General features: G+C 33.4%; 15 non-coding genes across 15 annotated transcripts; 9 read left to right on the forward strand and 6 right to left on the reverse strand.

Moving 5' to 3' along the window:
- Positions 1-598: 598 nt before the first annotated feature.
- TRNAQ-CUG (transfer RNA glutamine (anticodon CUG)) lies at positions 599-670 on the reverse strand. The gene has a single exon. It is a non-coding gene; the product is annotated as a tRNA-Gln (tRNA).
- Positions 671-2,218: 1,548 nt separating this feature from the next.
- Positions 2,219-2,290, forward strand: TRNAQ-UUG (transfer RNA glutamine (anticodon UUG)). The gene has a single exon. It is a non-coding gene; the product is annotated as a tRNA-Gln (tRNA).
- An 825-nt stretch (positions 2,291-3,115) lies between these two features.
- On the reverse strand, positions 3,116-3,187 carry TRNAQ-CUG (transfer RNA glutamine (anticodon CUG)). Its single transcript has one exon. It is a non-coding gene; the product is annotated as a tRNA-Gln (tRNA).
- A 1,548-nt stretch (positions 3,188-4,735) lies between these two features.
- Positions 4,736-4,807, forward strand: TRNAQ-UUG (transfer RNA glutamine (anticodon UUG)). Its single transcript has one exon. It is a non-coding gene; the product is annotated as a tRNA-Gln (tRNA).
- Positions 4,808-5,632: 825 nt separating this feature from the next.
- On the reverse strand, positions 5,633-5,704 carry TRNAQ-CUG (transfer RNA glutamine (anticodon CUG)). Its single transcript has one exon. It is a non-coding gene; the product is annotated as a tRNA-Gln (tRNA).
- A 1,548-nt stretch (positions 5,705-7,252) lies between these two features.
- Positions 7,253-7,324, forward strand: TRNAQ-UUG (transfer RNA glutamine (anticodon UUG)). Its single transcript has one exon. It is a non-coding gene; the product is annotated as a tRNA-Gln (tRNA).
- An 825-nt stretch (positions 7,325-8,149) lies between these two features.
- Positions 8,150-8,221, reverse strand: TRNAQ-CUG (transfer RNA glutamine (anticodon CUG)). The gene has a single exon. It is a non-coding gene; the product is annotated as a tRNA-Gln (tRNA).
- A 1,548-nt stretch (positions 8,222-9,769) lies between these two features.
- Positions 9,770-9,841, forward strand: TRNAQ-UUG (transfer RNA glutamine (anticodon UUG)). Its single transcript has one exon. It is a non-coding gene; the product is annotated as a tRNA-Gln (tRNA).
- A 2,444-nt stretch (positions 9,842-12,285) lies between these two features.
- Positions 12,286-12,357, forward strand: TRNAQ-UUG (transfer RNA glutamine (anticodon UUG)). Its single transcript has one exon. It is a non-coding gene; the product is annotated as a tRNA-Gln (tRNA).
- An 825-nt stretch (positions 12,358-13,182) lies between these two features.
- TRNAQ-CUG (transfer RNA glutamine (anticodon CUG)) lies at positions 13,183-13,254 on the reverse strand. Its single transcript has one exon. It is a non-coding gene; the product is annotated as a tRNA-Gln (tRNA).
- A 1,548-nt stretch (positions 13,255-14,802) lies between these two features.
- TRNAQ-UUG (transfer RNA glutamine (anticodon UUG)) lies at positions 14,803-14,874 on the forward strand. The gene has a single exon. It is a non-coding gene; the product is annotated as a tRNA-Gln (tRNA).
- Positions 14,875-15,700: 826 nt separating this feature from the next.
- TRNAQ-CUG (transfer RNA glutamine (anticodon CUG)) lies at positions 15,701-15,772 on the reverse strand. Its single transcript has one exon. It is a non-coding gene; the product is annotated as a tRNA-Gln (tRNA).
- Positions 15,773-17,320: 1,548 nt separating this feature from the next.
- TRNAQ-UUG (transfer RNA glutamine (anticodon UUG)) lies at positions 17,321-17,392 on the forward strand. The gene has a single exon. It is a non-coding gene; the product is annotated as a tRNA-Gln (tRNA).
- A 2,443-nt stretch (positions 17,393-19,835) lies between these two features.
- TRNAQ-UUG (transfer RNA glutamine (anticodon UUG)) lies at positions 19,836-19,907 on the forward strand. Its single transcript has one exon. It is a non-coding gene; the product is annotated as a tRNA-Gln (tRNA).
- Positions 19,908-22,351: 2,444 nt separating this feature from the next.
- TRNAQ-UUG (transfer RNA glutamine (anticodon UUG)) lies at positions 22,352-22,423 on the forward strand. The gene has a single exon. It is a non-coding gene; the product is annotated as a tRNA-Gln (tRNA).
- The last annotated feature ends 2,408 nt before the right edge of the window (positions 22,424-24,831 follow it).

Here is a 24,831-nt window from a genome sequence, read left to right on the forward strand (position 1 = left end):
GATATTACTTGTTTAAATCTTACTGTTATTGATAAGGGGAACACGGAACTTTTTTAATTGGAAAGCCTTCATTAAAAGAAAACTTGAGGAATCAAATTGTGTATTTTGGGGACAGAAGAGATGAACTTTTAAATAACAATCTTGAAATTAAGACACACAGATATTTACACTCTGTTTTTCTAAAGTAGATCCATAACCACAAAGTAGAATCTTTCGAAAGACATGTCAAATGTATTAATCTGAATTCCTCTTTCAAAGAAATTCACAATTAAATGCACTGTGTAAGTCAAGAATGTTGTCAGATAAGAAATCAGCAAAATGAACTATCTTATTACTGATCATAAAGATGAGAAAGGAAAAGAACCTCTTGCTTAAATTGTGGATGGGAAAGAACAGTTTTTAGTTTTCAGCTTCAGTACTTATGTTTATGAATAATTCATTTCTTTATATTGTATTATCACTATCTAGATGGATATAGCCATGTGTACATAGATACATAATTATACGTTGATAAGTTTCAGTATAAAACTTTGACGTTATGTTTTTCCAAGTCCAAATTCTAAGAAATTAGTGAAATATTATATCTCATAATTCAAGCAGGTCCCACCGAGATTTGAACTCGGATCGCTGGATTCAGAGTCCAGAGTGCTAACCATTACACCATGGAACCCTGCCATACATGAGGGATTTTTCCATTGAGACAAAAGAGAGCGCATCAGTGCGGGGGCTTTTCTTACATTGATGAAAAGATATCTCAGTTGAATGCTCATAGTGTAAAGAGCTATAATGTGATTTGATTCTTTTCAGCTGCATTCTCCATAACAGTGTTAAATGTGCAAACGTTTATCAGGAAATGCAATTTACAAAATAATGATCATATTTGACTGAAGAATATTAAAACATTCTACATTTCCAAACTACTACATCCATTTCTCTGTCTCTCACATGGGTGGCTCCAAAGAGCAACGCTTGGCACTTTGGACTTTGCATGCAAAGGTACCAGTCCAATTCTTTGAGGTACTATTTTACTAATCTCGACCTTTTACATTTCTGTCATCTTTTGTTATTGATAGCTCCAATCCAACACCAGTAGGTTGAAAGAGACAAATGTTGACTCCTTTCAAAATGTCCAACAGCTTGAACAACTGACAGAAATACGAACTTTATAATACACATAACATCACATTCCTACACAAAATAGTGCGACATTACAAAATCCTATCCTGTTTTTCTCAAATGCATTTCAGAGGGCTGATTCCCAGCATTCCTTTTTGAAGATTTCCACACTATTGATAAGGCGAACATAGCACATTTTGAAAGAGATGTGTTCTTAAATCAAACCTAGAGAACCACAATGACGGTATCATTCAGATAGTACAAATGTTTTTTGTATATTAGTATGGAAATTGTGAAATAAAACATTTCTCATGCTGATTTTCAACAGTCGATCTGCAATCATGAAATATAAGCTTTTGCTTGGAGGCCTCAAAGGTACTGATCTAATTTTCTTTTTTAGAATTATTCACAGATCGTATGATATGCTTTGTACAAATCAACTATGTTGTTAGATCAAAATTGATTAAAAAGTGACTATCTCAATTTCAGGACATATAGAAGAGGAAGGAGAAGAAGCTCATGTTTCAAATGCGGAGAGGCAACAACTGTTCATTATTTTCACCTCTATTAATTATATGTATTTTTATAATGTATATATTTATATTTTCCGATAAATATACATAGACATATAGCGATATATAGGGAGATACATACATATAAGTTGATACGTACAAGTTTATAAGTAAATGAGATGTTTTTCCAATTAATACTTCTAAGAACTGAATGGAAAAAAAATCGTAAAGTTTAGATAAGTCCCACTGAGCTTTGTACTTAGATCCCTGTTTTCAGAGTCCAGATTGACAAGCATAACACCATCAACCCACCTGTACCAGGTTGAGCTTTCCATTTTGGCAGAAGAGATTGCATTCACGGGGGAATCTTATCTTTTATTGCAAAATCTTATCTCACATAAAAAGTACTGTTCAACAGAGTCATAGCGTTACTTGAGTCCTTTGTGCAACATCCTTCCCTAACATAGTTCAATAGGCAAAAGTTGAACAGAATAGAAAAGTTATATAATTCTGTTTGTCTTTGACTGTAGAAAATAAAAAATGTGAAATGTCCACATTGCTGCAGCAATTTGCTCCCCTGTCACATGGGAGGTTCCATGGTGTAATGGTTAGCACTTTGGACTTTGAATCCAAGGATCCGAGTTCAAATCTCGGTGGGACCACTTTCATGACTTATGACCAAATCTTTTTCTGTCAAGTGTATTCATAAATATCATAAATCTAACACGGGTAGAGTGAAACATTGATTTATTGATTGTATTTTTAAAGTCTATTTGATGTGAGCAAATGATAGAACTTTTAGAAAACATGGAAATAAAATGGCTCAAAATAATGAGATATTTTGTGAGCTGACTCTGTTTTCTCAACTCATCACAAGAGGCTGATCCAAGATATTACTTGTTTAAATCTTACTGTTATTGATAAGGGGAACACGGAACTTTTTTAATTGGAAAGCCTTCATTAAAAGAAAACTTGAGGAATCAAATTGTGTATTTTGGGGACAGAAGAGATGAACTTTTAAATAACAATCTTGAAATTAAGACACACAGATATTTACACTCTGTTTTTCTAAAGTAGATCCATAACCACAAAGTAGAATCTTTCGAAAGACATGTCATATGTATTAATCTGAATTCCTCTTTCAAAGAAATTCACAATTAAATGCACTGTGTAAGTCAAGAATGTTGTCAGATAAGAAATCAGCAAAATGAACTATCTTATTACTGATCATAAAGATGAGAAAGGAAAAGAACCTCTTGCTTAAATTGTGGATGGGAAAGAACAGTTTTTAGTTTTCAGCTTCAGTACTTATGTTTATGAATAATTCATTTCTTTATATTGTATTATCACTATCTAGATGGATATAGCCATGTGTACATAGATACATAATTATACGTTGATAAGTTTCAGTATAAAACTTTGACGTTATGTTTTTCCAAGTCCAAATTCTAAGAAATTAGTGAAATATTATATCTCATAATTCAAGCAGGTCCCACCGAGATTTGAACTCGGATCGCTGGATTCAGAGTCCAGAGTGCTAACCATTACACCATGGAACCCTGCCATACATGAGGGATTTTTCCATTGAGACAAAAGAGAGCGCATCAGTGCGGGGGCTTTTCTTACATTGATGAAAAGATATCTCAGTTGAATGCTCATAGTGTAAAGAGCTATAATGTGATTTGATTCTTTTCAGCTGCATTCTCCATAACAGTGTTAAATGTGCAAACGTTTATCAGGAAATGCAATTTACAAAATAATGATCATATTTGACTGAAGAATATTAAAACATTCTACATTTCCAAACTACTACATCCATTTCTCTGTCTCTCACATGGGTGGCTCCAAAGAGCAACGCTTGGCACTTTGGACTTTGCATGCAAAGGTACCAGTCCAATTCTTTGAGGTACTATTTTACTAATCTCGACCTTTTACATTTCTGTCATCTTTTGTTATTGATAGCTCCAATCCAACACCAGTAGGTTGAAAGAGACAAATGTTGACTCCTTTCAAAATGTCCAACAGCTTGAACAACTGACAGAAATACGAACTTTATAATACACATAACATCACATTCCTACACAAAATAGTGCGACATTACAAAATCCTATCCTGTTTTTCTCAAATGCATTTCAGAGGGCTGATTCCCAGCATTCCTTTTTGAAGATTTCCACACTATTGATAAGGCGAACATAGCACATTTTGAAAGAGATGTGTTCTTAAATCAAACCTAGAGAACCACAATGACGGTATCATTCAGATAGTACAAATGTTTTTTGTATATTAGTATGGAAATTGTGAAATAAAACATTTCTCATGCTGATTTTCAACAGTCGATCTGCAATCATGAAATATAAGCTTTTGCTTGGAGGCCTCAAAGGTACTGATCTAATTTTCTTTTTTAGAATTATTCACAGATCGTATGATATGCTTTGTACAAATCAACTATGTTGTTAGATCAAAATTGATTAAAAAGTGACTATCTCAATTTCAGGACATATAGAAGAGGAAGGAGAAGAAGCTCATGTTTCAAATGCGGAGAGGCAACAACTGTTCATTATTTTCACCTCTATTAATTATATGTATTTTTATAATGTATATATTTATATTTTCCGATAAATATACATAGACATATAGCGATATATAGGGAGATACATACATATAAGTTGATACGTACAAGTTTATAAGTAAATGAGATGTTTTTCCAATTAATACTTCTAAGAACTGAATGGAAAAAAAATCGTAAAGTTTAGATAAGTCCCACTGAGCTTTGTACTTAGATCCCTGTTTTCAGAGTCCAGATTGACAAGCATAACACCATCAACCCACCTGTACCAGGTTGAGCTTTCCATTTTGGCAGAAGAGATTGCATTCACGGGGGAATCTTATCTTTTATTGCAAAATCTTATCTCACATAAAAAGTACTGTTCAACAGAGTCATAGCGTTACTTGAGTCCTTTGTGCAACATCCTTCCCTAACATAGTTCAATAGGCAAAAGTTGAACAGAATAGAAAAGTTATATAATTCTGTTTGTCTTTGACTGTAGAAAATAAAAAATGTGAAATGTCCACATTGCTGCAGCAATTTGCTCCCCTGTCACATGGGAGGTTCCATGGTGTAATGGTTAGCACTTTGGACTTTGAATCCAAGGATCCGAGTTCAAATCTCGGTGGGACCACTTTCATGACTTATGACCAAATCTTTTTCTGTCAAGTGTATTCATAAATATCATAAATCTAACACGGGTAGAGTGAAACATTGATTTATTGATTGTATTTTTAAAGTCTATTTGATGTGAGCAAATGATAGAACTTTTAGAAAACATGGAAATAAAATGGCTCAAAATAATGAGATATTTTGTGAGCTGACTCTGTTTTCTCAACTCATCACAAGAGGCTGATCCAAGATATTACTTGTTTAAATCTTACTGTTATTGATAAGGGGAACACGGAACTTTTTTAATTGGAAAGCCTTCATTAAAAGAAAACTTGAGGAATCAAATTGTGTATTTTGGGGACAGAAGAGATGAACTTTTAAATAACAATCTTGAAATTAAGACACACAGATATTTACACTCTGTTTTTCTAAAGTAGATCCATAACCACAAAGTAGAATCTTTCGAAAGACATGTCAAATGTATTAATCTGAATTCCTCTTTCAAAGAAATTCACAATTAAATGCACTGTGTAAGTCAAGAATGTTGTCAGATAAGAAATCAGCAAAATGAACTATCTTATTACTGATCATAAAGATGAGAAAGGAAAAGAACCTCTTGCTTAAATTGTGGATGGGAAAGAACAGTTTTTAGTTTTCAGCTTCAGTACTTATGTTTATGAATAATTCATTTCTTTATATTGTATTATCACTATCTAGATGGATATAGCCATGTGTACATAGATACATAATTATACGTTGATAAGTTTCAGTATAAAACTTTGACGTTATGTTTTTCCAAGTCCAAATTCTAAGAAATTAGTGAAATATTATATCTCATAATTCAAGCAGGTCCCACCGAGATTTGAACTCGGATCGCTGGATTCAGAGTCCAGAGTGCTAACCATTACACCATGGAACCCTGCCATACATGAGGGATTTTTCCATTGAGACAAAAGAGAGCGCATCAGTGCGGGGGCTTTTCTTACATTGATGAAAAGATATCTCAGTTGAATGCTCATAGTGTAAAGAGCTATAATGTGATTTGATTCTTTTCAGCTGCATTCTCCATAACAGTGTTAAATGTGCAAACGTTTATCAGGAAATGCAATTTACAAAATAATGATCATATTTGACTGAAGAATATTAAAACATTCTACATTTCCAAACTACTACATCCATTTCTCTGTCTCTCACATGGGTGGCTCCAAAGAGCAACGCTTGGCACTTTGGACTTTGCATGCAAAGGTACCAGTCCAATTCTTTGAGGTACTATTTTACTAATCTCGACCTTTTACATTTCTGTCATCTTTTGTTATTGATAGCTCCAATCCAACACCAGTAGGTTGAAAGAGACAAATGTTGACTCCTTTCAAAATGTCCAACAGCTTGAACAACTGACAGAAATACGAACTTTATAATACACATAACATCACATTCCTACACAAAATAGTGCGACATTACAAAATCCTATCCTGTTTTTCTCAAATGCATTTCAGAGGGCTGATTCCCAGCATTCCTTTTTGAAGATTTCCACACTATTGATAAGGCGAACATAGCACATTTTGAAAGAGATGTGTTCTTAAATCAAACCTAGAGAACCACAATGACGGTATCATTCAGATAGTACAAATGTTTTTTGTATATTAGTATGGAAATTGTGAAATAAAACATTTCTCATGCTGATTTTCAACAGTCGATCTGCAATCATGAAATATAAGCTTTTGCTTGGAGGCCTCAAAGGTACTGATCTAATTTTCTTTTTTAGAATTATTCACAGATCGTATGATATGCTTTGTACAAATCAACTATGTTGTTAGATCAAAATTGATTAAAAAGTGACTATCTCAATTTCAGGACATATAGAAGAGGAAGGAGAAGAAGCTCATGTTTCAAATGCGGAGAGGCAACAACTGTTCATTATTTTCACCTCTATTAATTATATGTATTTTTATAATGTATATATTTATATTTTCCGATAAATATACATAGACATATAGCGATATATAGGGAGATACATACATATAAGTTGATACGTACAAGTTTATAAGTAAATGAGATGTTTTTCCAATTAATACTTCTAAGAACTGAATGGAAAAAAAATCGTAAAGTTTAGATAAGTCCCACTGAGCTTTGTACTTAGATCCCTGTTTTCAGAGTCCAGAATGACAAGCATAACACCATCAACCCACCTGTACCAGGTTGAGCTTTCCATTTTGGCAGAAGAGATTGCATTCACGGGGGAATCTTATCTTTTATTGCAAAATCTTATCTCACATAAAAAGTACTGTTCAACAGAGTCATAGCGTTACTTGAGTCCTTTGTGCAACATCCTTCCCTAACATAGTTCAATAGGCAAAAGTTGAACAGAATAGAAAAGTTATATAATTCTGTTTGTCTTTGACTGTAGAAAATAAAAAATGTGAAATGTCCACATTGCTGCAGCAATTTGCTCCCCTGTCACATGGGAGGTTCCATGGTGTAATGGTTAGCACTTTGGACTTTGAATCCAAGGATCCGAGTTCAAATCTCGGTGGGACCACTTTCATGACTTATGACCAAATCTTTTTCTGTCAAGTGTATTCATAAATATCATAAATCTAACACGGGTAGAGTGAAACATTGATTTATTGATTGTATTTTTAAAGTCTATTTGATGTGAGCAAATGATAGAACTTTTAGAAAACATGGAAATAAAATGGCTCAAAATAATGAGATATTTTGTGAGCTGACTCTGTTTTCTCAACTCATCACAAGAGGCTGATCCAAGATATTACTTGTTTAAATCTTACTGTTATTGATAAGGGGAACACGGAACTTTTTTAATTGGAAAGCCTTCATTAAAAGAAAACTTGAGGAATCAAATTGTGTATTTTGGGGACAGAAGAGATGAACTTTTAAATAACAATCTTGAAATTAAGACACACAGATATTTACACTCTGTTTTTCTAAAGTAGATCCATAACCACAAAGTAGAATCTTTCGAAAGACATGTCAAATGTATTAATCTGAATTCCTCTTTCAAAGAAATTCACAATTAAATGCACTGTGTAAGTCAAGAATGTTGTCAGATAAGAAATCAGCAAAATGAACTATCTTATTACTGATCATAAAGATGAGAAAGGAAAAGAACCTCTTGCTTAAATTGTGGATGGGAAAGAACAGTTTTTAGTTTTCAGCTTCAGTACTTATGTTTATGAATAATTCATTTCTTTATATTGTATTATCACTATCTAGATGGATATAGCCATGTGTACATAGATACATAATTATACGTTGATAAGTTTCAGTATAAAACTTTGACGTTATGTTTTTCCAAGTCCAAATTCTAAGAAATTAGTGAAATATTATATCTCATAATTCAAGCAGGTCCCACCGAGATTTGAACTCGGATCGCTGGATTCAGAGTCCAGAGTGCTAACCATTACACCATGGAACCCTGCCATACATGAGGGATTTTTCCATTGAGACAAAAGAGAGCGCATCAGTGCGGGGGCTTTTCTTACATTGATGAAAAGATATCTCAGTTGAATGCTCATAGTGTAAAGAGCTATAATGTGATTTGATTCTTTTCAGCTGCATTCTCCATAACAGTGTTAAATGTGCAAACGTTTATCAGGAAATGCAATTTACAAAATAATGATCATATTTGACTGAAGAATATTAAAACATTCTACATTTCCAAACTACTACATCCATTTCTCTGTCTCTCACATGGGTGGCTCCAAAGAGCAACGCTTGGCACTTTGGACTTTGCATGCAAAGGTACCAGTCCAATTCTTTGAGGTACTATTTTACTAATCTCGACCTTTTACATTTCTGTCATCTTTTGTTATTGATAGCTCCAATCCAACACCAGTAGGTTGAAAGAGACAAATGTTGACTCCTTTCAAAATGTCCAACAGCTTGAACAAGTTACAGAAATACGAACTTTATAATACACATAACATCACATTCCTACACAAAATAGTGCGACATTACAAAATCCTATCCTGTTTTTCTCAAATGCATTTCAGAGGGCTGATTCCCAGCATTCCTTTTTGAAGATTTCCACACTATTGATAAGGCGAACATAGCACATTTTGAAAGAGATGTGTTCTTAAATCAAACCTAGAGAACCACAATGACGGTATCATTCAGATAGTACAAATGTTTTTTGTATATTAGTATGGAAATTGTGAAATAAAACATTTCTCATGCTGATTTTCAACAGTCGATCTGCAATCATGAAATATAAGCTTTTGCTTGGAGGCCTCAAAGGTACTGATCTAATTTTCTTTTTTAGAATTATTCACAGATCGTATGATATGCTTTGTACAAATCAACTATGTTGTTAGATCAAAATTGATTAAAAAGTGACTATCTCAATTTCAGGACATATAGAAGAGGAAGGAGAAGAAGCTTATGTTTCAAATGCGGAGAGGCAACAACTGTTCATTATTTTCACCTCTATTAATTATATGTATTTTTATAATGTATATATTTATATTTTCCGATAAATATACATAGACATATAGCGATATATAGGGAGATACATACATATAAGTTGATACGTACAAGTTTATAAGTAAATGAGATGTTTTTCCAATTAATACTTCTAAGAACTGAATGGAAAAAAAATCGTAAAGTTTAGATAAGTCCCACTGAGCTTTGTACTTAGATCCCTGTTTTCAGAGTCCAGATTGACAAGCATAACACCATCAACCCACCTGTACCAGGTTGAGCTTTCCATTTTGGCAGAAGAGATTGCATTCACGGGGGAATCTTATCTTTTATTGCAAAATCTTATCTCACATAAAAAGTACTGTTCAACAGAGTCATAGCGTTACTTGAGTCCTTTGTGCAACATCCTTCCCTAACATAGTTCAATAGGCAAAAGTTGAACAGAATAGAAAAGTTATATAATTCTGTTTGTCTTTGACTGTAGAAAATAAAAAATGTGAAATGTCCACATTGCTGCAGCAATTTCCTCCCCTGTCACATGGGAGGTTCCATGGTGAAATGGTTAGCACTTTGGACTTTGAATCCAAGGATCCGAGTTCAAATCTCGGTGGGACCACTTTCATGACTTATGACCAAATCTTTTTCTGTCAAGTGTATTCATAAATATCATAAATCTAACACGGGTAGAGTGAAACATTGATGTATTGATTGTATTTTTAAAGTCTATTTGATGTGAGCAAATGATAGAACTTTTAGAAAACATGGAAATAAAATGGCTCAAAATAATGAGATATTTTGTGAGCTGACTCTGTTTTCTCAACTCATCACAAGAGGCTGATCCAAGATATTACTTGTTTAAATCTTACTGTTATTGATAAGGGGAACACGGAACTTTTTTAATTGGAAAGCCTTCATTAAAAGAAAACTTGGGGAATCAAATTGTGTATTTTGGGGACAGAAGAGATGAACTTTTAAATAACAATCTTGAAATTAAGACACACAGATATTTACACTCTGTTTTTCTAAAGTAGATCCATAACCACAAAGTAGAATCTTTCGAAAGACATGTCAAATGTATTAATCTGAATTCCTCTTTCAAAGAAATTCACAATTAAATGCACTGTGTAAGTCAAGAATGTTGTCAGATAAGAAATCAGCAAAATTAACTATCTTATTACTGATCATAAAGATGAGAAAGGAAAATAACCTCTTGCTTAAATTGTGGATGGGAAAGAACAGTTTTTAGTTTTCAGCTTCAGTACTTATGTTTATGAATAATTCATTTCTTTATATTGTATTATCACTATCTAGATGGATATAGCCATGTGTACATAGATACATACTTATACGTTGATAAGTTTCAGTATAAAACTTTGACGTTATGTTTTTCCAAGTCCAAATTCTAAGAAATTAGTGAAATATTAAATCTCATAATTCAAGCAGGTCCCACGAGATTTGAACTCGGATCGCTGGATTCAGAGTCCAGAGTGCTAACTATTACACCATGGAACCCTGCCATACATGAGGGATTTTTCCATTGAGACAAAAGAGAGCGCATCAGTGCTGGGGCTTTTCTTACATTGATGAAAAGATATCTCAGTTGAATGCTCATAGTGTAAAGAGCTATAATGTGATTTGATTCTTTTCAGCTGCATTCTCCATAACAGTGTTAAATGTGCAAACGTTTATCAGGAAATGCAATTTACAAAATAATGATCATATTTGACTGAAGAATATTAAAACATTCTACATTTCCAAACTACTACATCCATTTCTCTGTCTCTCACATGGGTGGCTCCAAAGAGCAACAGTTGGCACTTTGGACTTTGCATGCAAAGGTACCAGTCCAATTCTTTGAGGTACTATTTTACTAATCTCGACCTTTTACATTTCTGTCATCTTTTGTTATTGATAGCTCCAATCCAACACCAGTAGGTTGAAAGAGAAAAATGTTGAATCCTTTCAAAATGTCCAACAGCTTGAACAAGTTACAGAAATACGAACTTTATAATACACATAACATCACATTCCTACACAAAATAGTGCGACATTACAAAATCCTATCCTGTTTTTCTCAAATGCATTTCAGAGGGCTGATTCCCAGCATTCCTTTTTGAAGATTTCCACACTATTGATAAGGCGAACATAGCACATTTTGAAAGAGATGTGTTCTTAAATCAAACCTAGAGAACCACAATGACGGTATCATTCAGATAGTACAAATGTTTTTTGTATATTAGTATGGAAATTGTGAAATAAAACATTTCTCATGCTGATTTTCAACAGTCGATCTGCAATCATGAAATATAAGCTTTTGCTTGGAGGCCTCAAAGGTACTGATCTAATTTTCTTTTTTAGAATTATTCACAGATCGTATGATATGCTTTGTAAAAATCAACTATGTTGTTAGATCAAAATTGATTAAAAAGTGACTATCTCAATTTCAGGACATATAGAAGAGGAAGGAGAAGAAGCTCATGTTTCAAATGCGGAGAGGCAACAACTGTTCATTATTTTCACCTCTATTAATTATATGTATTTTTATAATGTATATATTTATATTTTCCGATAAATATACATAGACATATAGCGATATATAGGGAGATACAGACATATAAGTTGATACGTACAAGTTTATAAGTAAATGAGATGTTTTTCCAATTAATACTTCTAAGAACTGAATGGAAAAAAAATCGTAAAGTTTAGATAAGTCCCACTGAGCTTTGTACTTAGATCCCTGTTTTCAGAGTCCAGATTGACAAGCATAACACCATCAACCCACCTGTACCAGGTTGAGCTTTCCATTTTGGCAGAAGAGATTGCATTCACGGGGGAATCTTATCTTTTATTGCAAAATCTTATCTCACATAAAAAGTACTGTTCAACAGAGTCATAGCGTTACTTGAGTCCTTTGTGCAACATCCTTCCCTAACATAGTTCAATAGGCAAAAGTTGAACAGAATAGAAAAGTTATATAATTCTGTTTGTCTTTGACTGTAGAAAATAAAAAATGTGAAATGTCCACATTGCTGCAGCAATTTGCTCCCCTGTCACATGGGAGGTTCCATGGTGTAATGGTTAGCACTTTGGACTTTGAATCCAAGGATCCGAGTTCAAATCTCGGTGGGACCACTTTCATGACTTATGACCAAATCTTTTTCTGTCAAGTGTATTCATAAATATCATAAATCTAACACGGGTAGAGTGAAACATTGATTTATTGATTGTATTTTTAAAGTCTATTTGATGTGAGCAAATGATAGAACTTTTAGAAAACATGGAAATAAAATGGCTCAAAATAATGAGATATTTTGTGAGCTGACTCTGTTTTCTCAACTCATCACAAGAGGCTGATCCAAGATATTACTTGTTTAAATCTTACTGTTATTGATAAGGGGAACACAGAACTTTTTTAATTGGAAAGCCTTCATTAAAAGAAAACTTGAGGAATCAAATTGTGTATTTTGGGGACAGAAGAGATGAACTTTTAAATAACAATCTTGAAATTAAGACACACAGATATTTACACTCTGTTTTTCTAAAGTAGATCCATAACCACAAAGTAGAATCTTTCGAAAGACATGTCAAATGTATTAATCTGAATTCCTCTTTCAAAGAAATTCACAATTAAATGCACTGTGTAAGTCAAGAATGTTGTCAGATAAGAAATCAGCAAAATGAACTATCTTATTACTGATCATAAAGATGAGAAAGGAAAAGAACCTCTTGCTTAAATTGTGGATGGGAAAGAACAGTTTTTAGTTTTCAGCTTCAGTACTTATGTTTATGAATAATTCATTTCTTTATATTGTATTATCACTATCTAGATGGATATAGCCATGTGTACATAGATACATAATTATACGTTGATAAGTTTCAGTATAAAACTTTGACGTTATGTTTTTCCAAGTCCAAATTCTAAGAAATTAGTGAAATATTATATCTCATAATTCAAGCAGGTCCCACCGAGATTTGAACTCGGATCGCTGGATTCAGAGTCCAGAGTGCTAACCATTACACCATGGAACCCTGCCATACATGAGGGATTTTTCCATTGAGACAAAAGAGAGCGCATCAGTGCGGGGGCTTTTCTTACATTGATGAAAAGATATCTCAGTTGAATGCTCATAGTGTAAAGAGCTATAATGTGATTTGATTCTTTTCAGCTGCATTCTCCATAACAGTGTTAAATGTGCAAACGTTTATCAGGAAATGCAATTTACAAAATAATGATCATATTTGACTGAAGAATATTAAAACATTCTACATTTCCAAACTACTACATCCATTTCTCTGTCTCTCACATGGGTGGCTCCAAAGAGCAACGCTTGGCACTTTGGACTTTGCATGCAAAGGTACCAGTCCAATTCTTTGAGGTACTATTTTACTAATCTCGACCTTTTACATTTCTGTCATCTTTTGTTATTGATAGCTCCAATCCAACACCAGTAGGTTGAAAGAGACAAATGTTGACTCCTTTCAAAATGTCCAACAGCTTGAACAACTGACAGAAATACGAACTTTATAATACACATAACATCACATTCCTACACAAAATAGTGCGACATTACAAAATCCTATCCTGTTTTTCTCAAATGCATTTCAGAGGGCTGATTCCCAGCATTCCTTTTTGAAGATTTCCACACTATTGATAAGGCGAACATAGCACATTTTGAAAGAGATGTGTTCTTAAATCAAACCTAGAGAACCACAATGACGGTATCATTCAGATAGTACAAATGTTTTTTGTATATTAGTATGGAAATTGTGAAATAAAACATTTCTCATGCTGATTTTCAACAGTCGATCTGCAATCATGAAATATAAGCTTTTGCTTGGAGGCCTCAAAGGTACTGATCTAATTTTCTTTTTTAGAATTATTCACAGATCGTATGATATGCTTTGTACAAATCAACTATGTTGTTAGATCAAAATTGATTAAAAAGTGACTATCTCAATTTCAGGACATATAGAAGAGGAAGGAGAAGAAGCTCATGTTTCAAATGCGGAGAGGCAACAACTGTTCATTATTTTCACCTCTATTAATTATATGTATTTTTATAATGTATATATTTATATTTTCCGATAAATATACATAGACATATAGCGATATATAGGGAGATACATACATATAAGTTGATACGTACAAGTTTATAAGTAAATGAGATGTTTTTCCAATTAATACTTCTAAGAACTGAATGGAAAAAAAATCGTAAAGTTTAGATAAGTCCCACTGAGCTTTGTACTTAGATCCCTGTTTTCAGAGTCCAGATTGACAAGCATAACACCATCAACCCACCTGTACCAGGTTGAGCTTTCCATTTTGGCAGAAGAGATTGCATTCACGGGGGAATCTTATCTTTTATTGCAAAATCTTATCTCACATAAAAAGTACTGTTCAACAGAGTCATAGCGTTACTTGAGTCCTTTGTGCAACATCCTTCCCTAACATAGTTCAATAGGCAAAAGTTGAACAGAATAGAAAAGTTATATAATTCTGTTTGTCTTTGACTGTAGAAAATAAAAAATGTGAAATGTCCACATTGCTGCAGCAATTTGCTCCCCTGTCACATGGGAGGTTCCATGGTGTAATGGTTAGCACTTTGGACTTTGAATCCAAGGATCCGAGTTCAAATCTCGGTGGGACCACTTTCATGACTTATGACCAAATCTTTTTCTGTCAAGTGTATTCATAAATATCATAAATCTAACACGGGTAGAGTGAAACATTGATTTATTGATTGTATTTTTAAAGTCTATTTGATGTGAGCAAATGATAGAACTTTTAGAAAACATGGAAATAAAATGGCTCAAAATAATGAGATATTTTGTGAGCTGACTCTGTTTTCTCAACTCATCACAAGAGGCTGATCCAAGATATTACTTGTTTAAATCTTACTGTTATTGATAAGGGGAACACGGAACTTTTTTAATTGGAAAGCCTTCATTAAAAGAAAACTTGAGGAATCAAATTGTGTATTTTGGGGACAGAAGAGATGAACTTTTAAATAACAATCTTGAAATTAAGACACACAGATATTTACACTCTGTTTTTCTAAAGTAGATCCATAACCACAAAGTAGAATCTTTCGAAAGACATGTCAAATGTATTAATCTGAATTCCTCTTTCAAAGAAATTCACAATTAAATGCACTGTGTAAGTCAAGAATGTTGTCAGATAAGAAATCAGCAAAATGAACTATCTTATTACTGATCATAAAGATGAGAAAGGAAAAGAACCTCTTGCTTAAATTGTGGATGGGAAAGAACAGTTTTTAGTTTTTCAGGTTCAGTACTTATGTTTATGAATAATTCATTTCTTTATATTGTATTATCACTATCTAGATGGATATAGCCATGTGTACATAGATACATAATTATACGTTGATAAGTTTCAGTATAAAACTTTGACGTTATGTTTTTCCAAGTCCAAATTCTAAGAAATTAGTGAAATATTATATCTCATAATTCAAGCAGGTCCCACCGAGATTTGAACTCGGATCGCTGGATTCAGAGTCCAGAGTGCTAACCATTACACCATGGAACCCTGCCATACATGAGGGATTTTTCCATTGAGACAAAAGAGAGCGCATCAGTGCGGGGGCTTTTCTTACATTGATGAAAAGATATCTCAGTTGAATGCTCATAGTGTAAAGAGCTATAATGTGATTTGATTCTTTTCAGCTGCATTCTCCATAACAGTGTTAAATGTGCAAACGTTTATCAGGAAATGCAATTTACAAAATAATGATCATATTTGACTGAAGAATATTAAAACATTCTACATTTCCAAACTACTACATCCATTTCTCTGTCTCTCACATGGGTGGCTCCAAAGAGCAACGCTTGGCACTTTGGACTTTGCATGCAAAGGTACCAGTCCAATTCTTTGAGGTACTATTTTACTAATCTCGACCTTTTACATTTCTGTCATCTTTTGTTATTGATAGCTCCAATCCAACACCAGTAGGTTGAAAGAGAAAAATGTTGAATCCTTTCAAAATGTCCAACAGCTTGAACAAGTTACAGAAATACGAACTTTATAATACACATAACATCACATTCCTACACAAAATAGTGCGACATTACAAAATCCTATCCTGTTTTTCTCAAATGCATTTCAGAGGGCTGATTCCCAGCATTCCTTTTTGAAGATTTCCACACTATTGATAAGGCGAACATAGCACATTTTGAAAGAGATGTGTTCTTAAATCAAACCTAGAGAACCACAATGACGGTATCATTCAGATAGTACAAATGTTTTTTGTATATTAGTATGGAAATTGTGAAATAAAACATTTCTCATGCTGATTTTCAACAGTCGATCTGCAATCATGAAATATAAGCTTTTGCTTGGAGGCCTCAAAGGTACTGATCTAATTTTCTTTTTTAGAATTATTCACAGATCGTATGATATGCTTTGTACAAATCAACTATGTTGTTAGATCAAAATTGATTAAAAAGTGACTATCTCAATTTCAGGACATATAGAAGAGGAAGGAGAAGAAGCTCATGTTTCAAATGCGGAGAGGCAACAACTGTTCATTATTTTCACCTCTATTAATTATATGTATTTTTATAATGTATATATTTATATTTTCCGATAAATATACATAGACATATAGCGATATATAGGGAGATACAGACATATAAGTTGATACGTACAAGTTTATAAGTAAATGAGATGTTTTTCCAATTAATACTTCTAAGAACTGAATGGAAAAAAAATCGTAAAGTTTAGATAAGTCCCACTGAGCTTTGTACTTAGATCCCTGTTTTCAGAGTCCAGATTGACAAGCATAACACCATCAACCCACCTGTACCAGGTTGAGCTTTCCATTTTGGCAGAAGAGATTGCATTCACGGGGGAATCTTATCTTTTATTGCAAAATCTTATCTCACATAAAAAGTACTGTTCAACAGAGTCATAGCGTTACTTGAGTCCTTTGTGCAACATCCTTCCCTAACATAGTTCAATAGGCAAAAGTTGAACAGAATAGAAAAGTTATATAATTCTGTTTGTCCTTGACTGTAGAAAATAAAAAATGTGAAATGTCCACATTGCTGCAGCAATTTGCTCCCCTGTCACATGGGAGGTTCCATGGTGTAATGGTTAGCACTTTGGACTTTGAATCCAAGGATCCGAGTTCAAATCTCGGTGGGACCACTTTCATGACTTATGACCAAATCTTTTTCTGTCAAGTGTATTCATAAATATCATAAATCTAACACGGGTAGAGTGAAACATTGATTTATTGATTGTATTTTTAAAGTCTATTTGATGTGAGCAAATGATAGAACTTTTAGAAAACATGGAAATAAAATGGCTCAAAATAATGAGATATTTTGTGAGCTGACTCTGTTTTCTCAACTCATCACAAGAGGCTGATCCAAGATATTACTTGTTTAAATCTTACTGTTATTGATAAGGGAACACGGAACTTTTTTAATTGGAAAGCCTTCATTAAAAGAAAACTTGAGGAATCAAATTGTGTATTTTGGGGACAGAAGAGATGAACTTTTAAATAACAATCTTGAAATTAAGACACACAGATATTTACACTCTGTTTTTCTAAAGTAGATCCATAACCACAAAGTAGAATCTTTCGAAAGACATGTCAAATGTATTAATCTGAATTCCTCTTTCAAAGAAATTCACAATTAAATGCACTGTGTAAGTCAAGAATGTTGTCAGATAAGAAATCAGCAAAATGAACTATCTTATTACTGATCATAAAGATGAGAAAGGAAAAGAACCTCTTGCTTAAATTGTGGATGGGAAAGAACAGTTTTTAGTTTTCAGCTTCAGTACTTATGTTTATGAATAATTCATTTCTTTATATTGTATTATCACTATCTAGATGGATATAGCCATGTGTACATAGATACATACTTATACGTTGATAAGTTTCAGTATAAAACTTTGACGTTATGTTTTTCCAAGTCCAAATTCTAAGAAATTAGTGAAATATTAAATCTCATAATTCAAGCAGGTCCCACGAGATTTGAACTCGGATCGCTGGATTCAGAGTCCAGAGTGCTAACCATTACACCATGGAACCCTGCCATACATGAGGGATTTTTCCATTGAGACAAAAGAGAGCGCATCAGTGCGGGGGCTTTTCTTACATTGATGAAAAGATATCTCAGTTGAATGCTCATAGTGTAAAGAGCTATAATGTGATTTGATTCTTTTCAGCTGCATTCTCCATAACAGTGTTAAATGTGCAAACGTTTATCAGGAAATGCAATTTACAAAATAATGATCATATTTGACTGAAGAATATTAAAACATTCTACATTTCCAAACTACTACATCCATTTCTCTGTCTCTCACATGGGTGGCTCCAAAGAGCAACAGTTGGCACTTTGGACTTTGCATGCAAAGGTACCAGTCCAATTCTTTGAGGTACTATTTTACTAATCTCGACCTTTTACATTTCTGTCATCTTTTGTTATTGATAGCTCCAATCCAACACCAGTAGGTTGAAAGAGAAAAATGTTGAATCCTTTCAAAATGTCCAACAGCTTGAACAAGTTACAGAAATACGAACTTTATAATACACATAACATCACATTCCTACACAAAATAGTGCGACATTACAAAATCCTATCCTGTTTTTCTCAAATGCATTTCAGAGGGCTGATTCCCAGCATTCCTTTTTGAAGATTTCCACACTATTGACAAGGCGAACATAGCACATTTTGAAAGAGATGTGTTCTTAAATCAAACCTAGAGAACCACAATGACGGTATCATTCAGATAGTACAAATGTTTTTTGTATATTAGTATGGAAATTGTGAAATAAAACATTTCTCATGCTGATTTTCAACAGTCGATCTGCAATCATGAAATATAAGCTTTTGCTTGGAGGCCTCAAAGGTACTGATCTAATTTTCTTTTTTAGAATTATTCACAGATCGTATGATATGCTTTGTACAAATCAACTATGTTGTTAGATCAAAATTGATTAAAAAGTGACTATCTCAATTTCAGGACATATAGAAGAGGAAGGAGAAGAAGCTCATGTTTCAAATGAGGAGAGGCAACAACTGTTCATTATTTTCACCTCTATTAATTATATGTATTTTTATAATGTATATATTTATATTTTCCGATAAATATACATAGACATATAGCGATATATAGGGAGATACAGACATATAAGTTGATACGTACAAGTTTATAAGTAAATGAGATGTTTTTCCAATTAATACTTCTAAGAACTGAATGGAAAAAAAATCGTAAAGTTTAGATAAGTCCCACTGAGCTTTGTACTTAGATCCCTGTTTTCAGAGTCCAGATTGACAAGCATAACACCATCAACCCACCTGTACCAGGTTGAGCTTTCCATTTTGGCAGAAGAGATTGCATTCACGGGGGAATCTTATCTTTTATTGCAAAATCTTATCTCACATAAAAAGTACTGTTCAACAGAGTCATAGCGTTACTTGAGTCCTTTGTGCAACATCCTTCCCTAACATAGTTCAATAGGCAAAAGTTGAACAGAATAGAAAAGTTATATAATTCTGTTTGTCTTTGACTGTAGAAAATAAAAAATGTGAAATGTCCACATTGCTGCAGCAATTTCCTCCCCTGTCACATGGGAGGTTCCATGGTGAAATGGTTAGCACTTTGGACTTTGAATCCAAGGATCCGAGTTCAAATCTCGGTGGGACCACTTTCATGACTTATGACCAAATCTTTTTCTGTCAAGTGTATTCATAAATATCATAAATCTAACACGGGTAGAGTGAAACATTGATGTATTGATTGTATTTTTAAAGTCTATTTGATGTGAGCAAATGATAGAACTTTTAGAAAACATGGAAATAAAATGGCTCAAAATAATGAGATATTTTGTGAGCTGACTCTGTTTTCTCAACTCATCACAAGAGGCTGATCCAAGATATTACTTGTTTAAATCTTACTGTTATTGATAAGGGGAACACGGAACTTTTTTAATTGGAAAGCCTTCATTAAAAGAAAACTTGGGGAATCAAATTGTGTATTTTGGGGACAGAAGAGATGAACTTTTAAATAACAATCTTGAAATTAAGACACACAGATATTTACACTCTGTTTTTCTAAAGTAGATCCATAACCACAAAGTAGAATCTTTCGAAAGACATGTCAAATGTATTAATCTGAATTCCTCTTTCAAAGAAATTCACAATTAAATGCACTGTGTAAGTCAAGAATGTTGTCAGATAAGAAATCAGCAAAATTAACTATCTTATTACTGATCATAAAGATGAGAAAGGAAAATAACCTCTTGCTTAAATTGTGGATGGGAAAGAACAGTTTTTAGTTTTCAGCTTCAGTACTTATGTTTATGAATAATTCATTTCTTTATATTGTATTATCACTATCTAGATGGATATAGCCATGTGTACATAGATACATACTTATACGTTGATAAGTTTCAGTATAACACTTTGACGTTATGTTTTTCCAAGTCCAAATTCTAAGAAATTAGTGAAATATTAAATCTCATAATTCAAGCAGGTCCCACGAGATTTGAACTCGGATCGCTGGATTCAGAGTCCAGAGTGCTAACTATTACACCATGGAACCCTGCCATACATGAGGGATTTTTCCATTGAGACAAAAGAGAGCGCATCAGTGCTGGGGCTTTTCTTACATTGATGAAAAGATATCTCAGTTGAATGCTCATAGTGTAAAGAGCTATAATGTGATTTGATTCTTTTCAGCTGCATTCTCCATAACAGTGTTAAATGTGCAAACGTTTATCAGGAAATGCAATTTACAAAATAATGATCATATTTGACTGAAGAATATTAAAACATTCTACATTTCCAAACTACTACATCCATTTCTCTGTCTCTCACATGGGTGGCTCCAAAGAGCAACAGTTGGCACTTTGGACTTTGCATGCAAAGGTACCAGTCCAATTCTTTGAGGTACTATTTTACTAATCTCGACCTTTTACATTTCTGTCATCTTTTGTTATTGATAGCTCCAATCCAACACCAGTAGGTTGAAAGAGAAAAATGTTGAATCCTTTCAAAATGTCCAACAGCTTGAACAAGTTACAGAAATACGAACTTTATAATACACATAACATCACATTCCTACACAAAATAGTGCGACATTACAAAATCCTATCCTGTTTTTCTCAAATGCATTTCAGAGGGCTGATTCCCAGCATTCCTTTTTGAAGATTTCCACACTATTGATAAGGCGAACATAGCACATTTTGAAAGAGATGTGTTCTTAAATCAAACCTAGAGAACCACAATGACGGTATCATTCAGATAGTACAAATGTTTTTTGTATATTAGTATGGAAATTGTGAAATAAAACATTTCTCATGCTGATTTTCAACAGTCGATCTGCAATCATGAAATATAAGCTTTTGCTTGGAGGCCTCAAAGGTACTGATCTAATTTTCTTTTTTAGAATTATTCACAGATCGTATGATATGCTTTGTACAAATCAACTATGTTGTTAGATCAAAATTGATTAAAAAGTGACTATCTCAATTTCAGGACATATAGAAGAGGAAGGAGAAGAAGCTCATGTTTCAAATGCGGAGAGGCAACAACTGTTCATTATTTTCACCTCTATTAATTATATGTATTTTTATAATGTATATATTTATATTTTCCGATAAATATACATAGACATATAGCGATATATAGGGAGATACAGACATATAAGTTGATACGTACAAGTTTATAAGTAAATGAGATGTTTTTCCAATTAATACTTCTAAGAACTGAATGGAAAAAAAATCGTAAAGTTTAGATAAGTCCCACTGAGCTTTGTACTTAGATCCCTGTTTTCAGAGTCCAGATTGACAAGCATAACACCATCAACCCACCTGTACCAGGTTGAGCTTTCCATTTTGGCAGAAGAGATTGCATTCACGGGGGAATCTTATCTTTTATTGCAAAATCTTATCTCACATAAAAAGTACTGTTCAACAGAGTCATAGCGTTACTTGAGTCCTTTGTGCAACATCCTTCCCTAACATAGTTCAATAGGCAAAAGTTGAACAGAATAGAAAAGTTATATAATTCTGTTTGTCTTTGACTGTAGAAAATAAAAAATGTGAAATGTCCACATTGCTGCAGCAATTTGCTCCCCTGTCACATGGGAGGTTCCATGGTGTAATGGTTAGCACTTTGGACTTTGAATCCAAGGATCCGAGTTCAAATCTCGGTGGGACCACTTTCATGACTTATGACCAAATCTTTTTCTGTCAAGTGTATTCATAAATATCATAAATCTAACACGGGTAGAGTGAAACATTGATTTATTGATTGTATTTTTAAAGTCTATTTGATGTGAGCAAATGATAGAACTTTTAGAAAACATGGAAATAAAATGGCTCAAAATAATGAGATATTTTGTGAGCTGACTCTGTTTTCTCAACTCATCACAAGAGGCTGATCCAAGATATTACTTGTTTAAATCTTACTGTTATTGATAAGGGAACACCGAACTTTTTTAATTGGAAAGCCTTCATTAAAAGAAAACTTGAGGAATCAAATTGTGTATTTTGGGGACAGAAGAGATGAACTTTTAAATAACAATCTTGAAATTAAGACACACAGATATTTACACTCTGTTTTTCTAAAGTAGATCCATAACCACAAAGTAGAATCTTTCGAAAGACATGTCAAATGTATTAATCTGAATTCCTCTTTCAAAGAAATTCACAATTAAATGCACTGTGTAAGTCAAGAATGTTGTCAGATAAGAAATCAGCAAAATGAACTATCTTATTACTGATCATAAAGATGAGAAAGGAAAAGAACCTCTTGCTTAAATTGTGGATGGGAAAGAACAGTTTTTAGTTTTCAGCTTCAGTACTTATGTTTATGAATAATTCATTTCTTTATATTGTATTATCACTATCTAGATGGATATAGCCATGTGTACATAGATACATACTTATACGTTGATAAGTTTCAGTATAAAACTTTGACGTTATGTTTTTCCAAGTCCAAATTCTAAGAAATTAGTGAAATATTAAATCTCATAATTCAAGCAGGTCCCACGAGATTTGAACTCGGATCGCTGGATTCAGAGTCCAGAGTGCTAACCATTACACCATGGAACCCTGCCATACATGAGGGATTTTTCCATTGAGACAAAAGAGAGCGCATCAGTGCGGGGGCTTTTCTTACATTGATGAAAAGATATCTCAGTTGAATGCTCATAGTGTAAAGAGCTATAATGTGATTTGATTCTTTTCAGCTGCATTCTCCATAACAGTGTTAAATGTGCAAACGTTTATCAGGAAATGCAATTTACAAAATAATGATCATATTTGACTGAAGAATATTAAAACATTCTACATTTCCAAACTACTACATCCATTTCTCTGTCTCTCACATGGGTGGCTCCAAAGAGCAACAGTTGGCACTTTGGACTTTGCATGCAAAGGTACCAGTCCAATTCTTTGAGGTACTATTTTACTAATCTCGACCTTTTACATTTCTGTCATCTTTTGTTATTGATAGCTCCAATCCAACACCAGTAGGTTGAAAGAGAAAAATGTTGAATCCTTTCAAAATGTCCAACAGCTTGAACAAGTTACAGAAATACGAACTTTATAATACACATAACATCACATTCCTACACAAAATAGTGCGACATTACAAAATCCTATCCTGTTTTTCTCAAATGCATTTCAGAGGGCTGATTCCCAGCATTCCTTTTTGAAGATTTCCACACTATTGACAAGGCGAACATAGCACATTTTGAAAGAGATGTGTTCTTAAATCAAACCTAGAGAACCACAATGACGGTATCATTCAGATAGTACAAATGTTTTTTGTATATTAGTATGGAAATTGTGAAATAAAACATTTCTCATGCTGATTTTCAACAGTCGATCTGCAATCATGAAATATAAGCTTTTGCTTGGAGGCCTCAAAGGTACTGATCTAATTTTCTTTTTTAGAATTATTCACAGATCGTATGATATGCTTTGTACAAATCAACTATGTTGTTAGATCAAAATTGATTAAAAAGTGACTATCTCAATTTCAGGACATATAGAAGAGGAAGGAGAAGAAGCTCATGTTTCAAATGCGGAGAGGCAACAACTGTTCATTATTTTCACCTCTATTAATTATATGTATTTTTATAATGTATATATTTATATTTTCCGATAAATATACATAGACATATAGCGATATATAGGGAGATACAGACATATAAGTTGATACGTACAAGTTTATAAGTAAATGAGATGTTTTTCCAATTAATACTTCTAAGAACTGAATGGAAAAAAAATCGTAAAGTTTAGATAAGTCCCACTGAGCTTTGTACTTAGATCCCTGTTTTCAGAGTCCAGATTGACAAGCATAACACCATCAACCCACCTGTACCAGGTTGAGCTTTCCATTTTGGCAGAAGAGATTGCATTCACGGGGGAATCTTATCTTTTATTGCAAAATCTTATCTCACATAAAAAGTACTGTTCAACAGAGTCATAGCGTTACTTGAGTCCTTTGTGCAACATCCTTCCCTAACATAGTTCAATAGGCAAAAGTTGAACAGAATAGAAAAGTTATATAATTCTGTTTGTCTTTGACTGTAGAAAATAAAAAATGTGAAATGTCCAC

The sequence above is a fragment of the Lissotriton vulgaris genome, chromosome 4_1 (assembly GCF_964263255.1).
Source record: "Lissotriton vulgaris chromosome 4_1, aLisVul1.2, whole genome shotgun sequence".
NCBI lineage: Eukaryota > Metazoa > Chordata > Amphibia > Caudata > Salamandridae > Lissotriton > Lissotriton vulgaris.